Genomic DNA, 9,055 nt, shown 5'->3' on the forward strand with positions numbered 1-9,055 from the left:
ATATTGATAACAGTTGGATGGAGTAAATATGCCAAAAGTAACAATTTTCATATAGCTCAGAGTTGAAACTGGCCTCAGTGATGGAATAAACACCAAGTAGAAACAAAAGGAAACAAGACAGATATGAAAAGCTGATTGTAGTATGAGTGGTCAATGCTATTATTTTAAATGTTTAATGACTACCACAACAGAGCCACAAATAAATGCACTAGTACAGACTATTAAAGATAGTTCAATGTTTATTTAAATGAACGTCAAGTACCGTGTTTTACATGTAAATTCACATTTCGTGCTTTTTCTGATGTCCAAGAAAGCATAAATAATTCTACACTCCTTCATGGTGAGAATCGTGCTCACATTTGCCTGCCTAAAGACATTTGTGTACGTTTCTTCATAAGAACGTTAGAGTTTCAGTTCAGTTTACCTTATTCTATTTGGTGATATTTGTATTTTTCAGCTCAAAAGGAGAAAAATTTTTAATGAAAATTTCCAACACCCAAAAAAGGAATGTAATGATTTTGAGACCTGATGCTTAGCTATGTACTTGAGTTCAGTTGACAAACGTTCGAGGCCCATTAAAAGCGAACTGTTTTAGACAAATCTGCTCTCCTTGGAGTGGCTTTGACAGTATAGACACACACACACACGCATGCACATACTTTTTGTCAGATGTACAAACAAAATTGACTCTTCAGAGAATTTTAGGACTGGGCACGGTGGGTGGTTCACACCTATAATCTCAGCACTTCGGGAGGCTGAGGTGGGTGGGTCGCTTGAGCTCTGGAATTCAAGACCAGCCTGGGCAACATGACAAAACCTGGCCTCTACCAAAAATACAAAAGTTAGCTGGGTGTGGTGATGCGCGCCTGTGATCCCAGCTACTTGGGAGGCTGAGGTGGGAGGATCGCTGGAGCCAGGGAAGTTGAAGCTGCAGTGAGCCAAGGTCGTACCAGTGCACTCCACCGTGGACGACAGGGTGAGACTCAGTCTCATAATAATCATAACAAATTTTAGAAAAATTACACATTTCATTGACAGCCAAATCGAACTTAGAAAAAAAGGTTTATCTGTGCTTTTAAGATCATGAATGATGAAAATGATTTGTTCCATCAAAAGTCAGTAAACTCAGCCAGATGCAATGGCTCGCACCTCTAATCCAAGCGACTTGGCAGGCTGAGGCGGGATGATCACTTGAAGCCAGGAGTTTGAGACCAGCCTGGGCAACATGGTGAGACTCCTTCCCACCCTCCCACCCTCATTTCTTATAAGAAAAAAAGTCAGTAAACCATTCCAATTTGAAATGATGTCCCAAATGTATAGATGTTCTTGAATATCCTATCTTCTACTAAAGTCGAAAGACAGGAATCCCATCACCACGCCAGCTTCTGTTTCCTGGCAGAATTTCGTTCCTTGTGGGGGGTGTCCCCAAGGCCGAGTAGTTCCTTGCCACATGGGGAACCCTGCAGGGCAGCTCGCAACAAGGCCGGTTGGTTCCTCACAGCCAGCAAGAGAGAGTCCACTACAGCTGCTCTCAGGGCCGCCTGGTGGGGTGAGGGGCTGCAGTGTTCCTGTCCCACTTCTGCCAGTCAGCCAGTCCAGGCTGCCCCTGGGGTAGGCACTTCAACTCCCAGCCTTGGCCGGCCCCTCAGGCTTTCTGAGTGAGTTCTTGCCATCTGAGCATGTGCCCTTACAAAGAGGGTCAAGGACTGGCAGCTGGCAGTGAGGAAAGTCTTTATTGATGGAAGGAGGACCCCATCCTGGGGTGACTCCAGGTAGCATGTGCTGCCCTCTTCATCCAGAATTCAATGTGCTTGGTTTGACCTTGTGCAATGGCCAAAAATGCTTAGGGTTGATTACAAAACTGAGAGAGTAAAACTTGCAGTGATTTAAAGTTTGGAATTGAACCCCTTCTCCTCCTGGGGGAATCTGGCGACTCTGCAAATATTCCATATAAGGAATTTATTTTTTTATTGTTTCGTGTTTTTGTTTTTTTGAGACAAGACTCTGTTGCCCAAGGTGAAGTGCAGTGGTGTGATCAGGGCTCACTGCAGCCTTGACCTCCTGGGCTCAAGTGATCCTCCCACCTTAGCCTCCTAAGTAGCAGAGACTATTGGTGCGTACTGTCATGCCCAGCTAACTTTTAAAAAATGTAATGTAAAGACAGGGTCATACTATGTTGCCCAGGCTAGTCTGGAACTCCTGGGTTCAAGTAATCCTCCCATTTTGGCCTCCCAAAGTGCTGGGTTTATAGGTGTGAAAGGAATGGGTTTTGAAAACAGGCTTAGAACCCAGACAGCCTGATCTGTGGTGGTTGTTCGGTATTGACTTGGCCAAATGAAACATGAGAATCTTGGACTGTGTCCATCCTCTGGAAAACAGTAGAAATTCATGAATGGGGAAATGGTGCCTAAGGGTAGAACGTCAGCTGCAACAGGCAGATAGATTCTGTGAGCCAGGCAGTCTCAGCGTGGGAAGAGAGGTGACCAATAGGAGCCACGGAGAGAGGTGGGTTGTGTCCTAAGAGGAAAGTTCAGTGATATTATCTGACTGCCTTCCATGGGCTGGGAACATCAGATACGCATCGTCTTTCGTTTTTCGTAACTCTCACCTCCACCCCTGTGGCTCCTCTGTTTTATCCCTTCTTAATGCATGAGGCACCAGAAGAGGGGAGGGAACTCATCTAAGGTCACAGATCTGGTGGAGTTGAGAATCAAACCCGGGCAAGTGATGCCCTGAGTACTGCCACAAGAGGGGCAGTTGGGATGCGACTTGCAGTCACCAAGAGCGTCTGCAAACTAGTCAGACAAGAAAACGCGTCTTCTCAACCCACCTGCTTGAAGCTGCACTTTTTTTGAAGTCCACTTTTCAGAAGGCTGTGGCACGTCGCAGGTGGCCGAACTTGATGCTGTGTTCAGTGCCAACTGTGGTTTCAAGAGAGAGAGAGAGAGAGAGAGAGAGAGAGTGTGTGTGTGTGTGTGTGTGTGTGTGTGTGTGGCAGGGTGGGGTGGGGTGATGCGGACAGACACGCCTATATACATATTACATATTTAGCACATTATACTAACACATTAAAATGAGATGACTGGGATGACTGACTATCTGCCTTGGAGTCCACCTTCATACAAGACTGAAATTTCGTGTATCTAACAAAAAGAACTCAATTCCTCCTTAAGCATAGACTGGCTAATTTTGCAATGACTGCTTCCCAGGCACTCAAGTGGCCTTAAGTAGAGAATAGGAAACCCACATTAACCTCAGGGGCGTGGCCTGTGGTTAAAGCTGACCTGCAGGCAGATAGCATGGCTTCCCTCAACACTGCGCTGCGCCCTGTGGAGACACTGTCTGTGCTGCTCACTAGAATACACGTCAGGATCGGGAGCACAGAAACGCACTAACATACACAGTGTGGTCAGTTACTCCTCAGAGCGGAGCCTGATGGTTAAGTGTAGTGGCCCTTTACCCCTAAGTCCTCAGGGTGATTGCTTTGTCCTGGCTTGAACATCTAGCGACCTAGACTAAATACGTGTATAACCTGAGGTTCTCAAATTTGTGACATTTCTTCTTTTTAGAGACAGAGTCTCACTCTGTTGCCCAGGCTAGAGTGCGGTGGCACCATCACAGCCCACTGCAGCTCCTAGGATCAAGCCGTCCTCCTGTGCCAGCCTCCCCAGTACCCATGACTACAGGCACACGACATTATGTCTAGCTTTTTTTTTTTTTTTAGCAGAGATGGGGACTGGCCGTGTTGCCAAGGCTGGTCTTGAACTCCTGGACTCAAGAGATCCTCCTGCCTTGGCCTCCCAAAATGCAGGGATTACAGGCATGAGCCACTGTGCCTGGCTGAAACTTGTGATATTCCTTTATTTTATTTTGAGACAGGGTCTCACTCTGTCGCCCAGTCTGGAGCACAGTGGAGTAGTTATGGCTCACTGCAGCCTCCAACTCCCAGGCTCAAGCAATCCTCCCACTTCAGCCTCCCCAGTAGCTAGGACTACAGGTATACCACCATGCCCAGCTAATTTTTTTATATTTTTTGTAGAGACAGGTTTTCACTGTGTTGCCCAGGCTGCATATTTCTTGATTACATGAGTCAGAAAACTTTAAAAAATGAGCCAGATAGTAAATCTTTCAAACCTTGCTGGCCACCTGGTCTTTGTTGCAATTACTCAGCTCTGCCATAAGAACCATGAAAGTACCCACAGACAGGAGGTAAAGGAATGGGCATGGCATTGTGACAATAAAATTTTATTTAGAGGAACAGATGGACATGATTTACCAACCCCTGATGTATTGTAGCAAGCTAAGTAAAACCCCGTCTCTACTAAAACTACAAAAATTAGCTGGGCATGGTGGCACATGCCTGTAGTCCCAGCTACTCAGGAGGCTGAGGTAGGAGAATTGCTTGAATCCAGGAGGCGGAGGTTGAGGTGAGCCGAGATTGCACCATTGCACTCCAGCCTGGGTAATGAGCGAAACTCTGTCTCAAAAAACAAACAAACAAACAAACAACAATAAAGTAAGAAATATGCCTAGGCTTTTGAAATGCGTATTTGCTGGATTTTTAGGGTATGTGATTCGCTTTACAAAATAAAAGAAACTCAGCCAGGTGTGGTGGCACACACCTGTAGTCCCAGCTACTCAGGAGACTGAGGTGGGATTATGGCTTCAGCCTGGGAGATTCAGTCTACATTGAGCTACGATTGCACCACTGCACTCCAGCCTGGGCAACACAGTGCGACCCTCCCGTTAGCCTGTGGGCAGCCACGGTGTAAACTGCATCTCTCAGGGAGAGAACGTGACACATTTCAAAAGCGCATATGTACTGTATTTTAGTGTTATCTTCTTTTACTTAGTTTGCTACAATAGAGCAGGGATTGGTAAACTATGACCATCTGTTTCTCTAAATAAAGTTTTACTGACACAATGCCATGTCTATTTCTTTTAGAGACTCTGTCTCTAAAAAAAAAAAGAAGTCACTTCAAATTAATTATTATCATCTCTGCCTTATCATTGTACCTGAAGCCTCTGGGATGTGTACCACCTAAAATTATGTGCATGGCCTTTTTGTAATCCATTCCGGTCTGAGTAACATAGTGAGAGTCCATGTTTAAAAAAAAAAAAGGAAAAAGAAAAACATGAGACTATATGTAATAAATCAAGTGGCTTATGAGAAATGCTGGATGTATGCATTAGGTAGAGAGTATGTGAGCCATAGATAGATAGGGAGGGATGGAAGAAACAGCAAGGCCCCAAATATTCCTGAGGTCTTACATTGGTTGGCATTGGTGATGCCCATTCTGGCCACTTGTGTCCTTTCCCTGAGGGATGCAACTCACACGATGGCTGCCCAGCAGGCTAATGGCAAGCCACAGCTCCGCCAAACACACTCGCTCCCACGTCGTCCTGACAGAGCTGCAGTGCTGACTCCAAGCACCTTCCATCTGCTGATCCCCTCACTCATGCTCAGTTAGGGTCCTCCTAACTTCATGGCCAGAAGGGCGGGATGAGGTGGCAGGAAGGAGAAAAAAGAGAGAGAGATGGGCACACATTGACACTGACTAACTCCAGAGTAAGGTAGTGTGGCCCTAAATGCATCTACCCTGAGCCTGGGAGACAGGCTGCAGTGAGCTGTGATTGTGCCACTGACTGGGCAACAGAGTGAGACCCTGTCTCAGCAACAACAACAAAAGAAAGCAAAAGAAAAAAAGGGAAATTTCTCTTGTTCTAAGCCATACTGGGAATTTGTACACACAGCCCTGGGAAAGTCATACAGTATCCCAAAGGCGCTCAAACTCCACCTGCTGAAGCAGAACCCATTGCCTCCCCTCCCTGGCTCTTCCACTTCCAATTTTCCATTTATCTGTCCCTCAACTCAGTTACTTAGCCCAGAAACCCAGGAGTTAGCTTTGACATGCCCCCCACAACACACACACCACCACCCGCACTTCATTTTGAGGTTTTTGAGCCCTCTACACCCAGGCCCCCAGCCTCCACTGTCCACTGTCTTTCTGGGAGCATCTATCCTCGATCACACCCTTGTTTTCTGCTTATGCCAGTCAAGCCAGGCAGCCAAGCCTCCAGGTGCTCCCCTCCTCCACTGGAAGCCCGAAATTCCCATCTTCAGCCTCGTCTTTCAGTGGCCCCTTCCAGAGGCAGCACCTGGCCCTCCTTGGTACTGTGGCTCCCAAGTCATGGAGGACAGGCTGCTTTCCGCCCCACACCCCTCCTGGCCACCCTCACTCAGGCAGGTGGTGGGGAAGCCGGCTTCCTGACCCCACTCACCTTTTTCCATCTGCTCTCTCCCTGCTTAAAGCCCCTGCCTTGAGGCTGCTGGTGTCCCAGACTCATGCCGCCCTGTTCTCTGTGCAGATGAAGTCATTTGCTGACTCCAGAGTCACTCTCCTTCATCCCCTGGCTCACTATCCATCTCTCCTTCCTTCCTTCCTTCCTTTTCTCTCTCTCTCTTTCTTTCTTTCTGATTGAGATGGAGTCTCAATCTATCACCCAGGCTGGAGTGCAGTGATTTGATCTCAGCTCACTGCAGTTGCCACCTCTCAGGTTCCAACGATTCTCCTGCTTCAGCCTCACAAGTAGCTGGGATTACAGGTGCCCACCATGACACCCAGCTAATTTTTGTATTTTTAGTAGAGACAGGGTTTCACCACGTTGGCCAGGCTGCTGTCTAACTCTCAGGTGATCTGCCCCCTCAACCTCCCAAAGTGCTGGGATTACAGGCGTGAGTCACCGTGCACAGCCTACTGTCACCCTTTTCCATCATTCTCCAGTGATAAATCATGACGGTTCCAATGTCCATGTGGATGAGCCTCCCAGTTCTGCACCCTCTTGGTTCTCCCACTGGAGATTTTGTTCCCTTGCACCCAGCCACCATGCTGAGGTCCCTCAACCCTCTTGAGGCCCCCTCCAGGACACTCAGTTCCATGTGGGCATGGGTTGTGCTGAATCAGGGCAGACTTCTTGAAAAAATGAGCTCTATGGTAACCAAGAGAAGGCACTATTGGAGGGTCGCTTTGTGCATGGGGACAGCCTTTCTGAAACAGATTTTGACATTATTCTCCTGAGAAGTTTGTTTAAGAACGGGACTCACTAAAAGATTTCTGCATTCCTGTCTTTAAGCAGATCAACTTTCCAGGACGGAGCTTCGTATCAGCCTGCAGCCTGCGCTGGGGGTGGGGGTGCTAACCGAGGAACCCTCACCCCACTTCCTCTCAGCCGCCAGGATTCAGCTTTGTCATTAAGGCTTCAATGAGCTTTGAAATATTCCAGGATAAAAAGTGGGTGAAAGATGGGATGAGAGTTCTACTTTTGTATCCATTTGAAATTTCCACAATGAAAGATGAAAATTAAATATTTTACTATGGCTTGATTTGTTTATTTACTTTGGAGACGGGGTCTCCCTCTGTCACCCAGGATGGAGTGCAGTGGCTTAACTTGACTCACTGCAGCCTTGACCTCCGGGTTCCAGTGATCCTCCCACTTTAGCCTCCAAAAGTGCTGAGATGACAGACACCTGGCCCTTGTGGCTTTCCTACTCTTTTTTAACATTCTAATTTCTCTGCTGTTGGAACTTTTGTAGTTAAAAGTGGTTTAGCACTTACTTGTACTGATTTTTCATGAGATTTCCTTTTCCTCACCGCTATAGTTAATGTTTCATATTTCCTGCACCCGTTACATTCCCCTCCCAGTATTGGGCAAGTAAAAAGTACTCAAGAAATGTATGCTTACTGGCAATTTTATTAAAATACAAAAAAATAGGCTGGGTGCAATGGCTCATGCCTAGAATCCCAGCACTCAGGGAGGCCGAGGCTGGAGGATCACTTGAGGCCAGGAGTTTAAGATCAGCCCAGGCAACATAGCAAGACCTCATCTCCACAAATAATAATAAAAAAAATTAATTGGGCATGCTGGTGCAGGTCTGTGGTCTCAGCTATTCAGGAGGCTGAGAGGGGGAAGTACTTGAACCCAGGCAGTTGAGGCTGCAGTGAGCCATGACTGCACCACTGCACTCCAGTACCGGCAACAAAGTGAGAACGTCTCGAAAAAACAAAACAAAACAAAAAATAGTCAGTGGCCTTCCAAAGCTAAGTTTTATGTTTCTTTGTGACAGGGTCTCACTCTGTCACCCAGGATGAAGTACAGTGGCGCAAACACGGTTCACTGCAGCCTCCGCCTCCCAGGCTCAAGTGATCCTCCCACCTCAGCCTCCTGAGTAGCTGGCACTACAGGCATACACCACCATATCGGACAAATTAAAAAAAAATTTTTTTAGAGATGGGGTCTCCCTATGTTGCCAGGCTGGTCTTCGACTCCTGGGTTCAAGCAATCCCCCCACCTGAGTCCCCCAAAGTGCTGGGGTTACAGGAGTGAGCCACCGCACCTGGCCATCCCAATGTTTATAACAATACCTCATAGAAACCAAGAAGATGGCAAGCCTTGGTGACAATGGGTAAATAGTTTTCCTTTTTTTTTTTTTTTTTCATGACAATGTCTCACTCTGTCACCCAGGCTGGAGTGCAGTGACATGATCTTGGCTCCCCGAAGCAATCCTCTCACTTCAGTGCCCCAAGTAGCTGGGACTACAGGCATATGCCACCACGCCTGGCTAACTTTTCACTTTTTGTAGAAATGGGGTCTCACTATATTGGCCAGGCTGGTCGAACCTCTTGGGCTCAAGTGACCCTCCCACCTGGGCCTCCCAAAGTGCTGGGGTTACCAGTGTGAGTCAGCGCACCCTGCCCATAGATTTCCTTCAACTGCGTCGTTCTTGTGTTCTCTGATCTCGATTCACCCTGTGCCAGTCCCAATTAATAGGAATACAGTGGGTTTAGCAGGAAATGGCTAATGTTGCCTTTTACAAAATGCCACATTAAAAGGTTTTCTAGAAGGCTTGACCCTATGGAGCCACTATTGAAATATGAAAGTAAAATTTTGGAACTCCATTTTCTACCACATTTTATAATGAGTATAAATCTCTTTTCTTATTAGAATAAAAAGCTAAACTAATTTGAGCTTTATTTCATAAGAGGATTAGCTATTA

This window comes from Cebus imitator, unplaced genomic scaffold (assembly GCF_001604975.1).
Source record: "Cebus imitator isolate Cc_AM_T3 unplaced genomic scaffold, Cebus_imitator-1.0 Scaffold426, whole genome shotgun sequence".
In the NCBI taxonomy this organism is placed as follows: Eukaryota; Metazoa; Chordata; class Mammalia; order Primates; family Cebidae; genus Cebus; species Cebus imitator.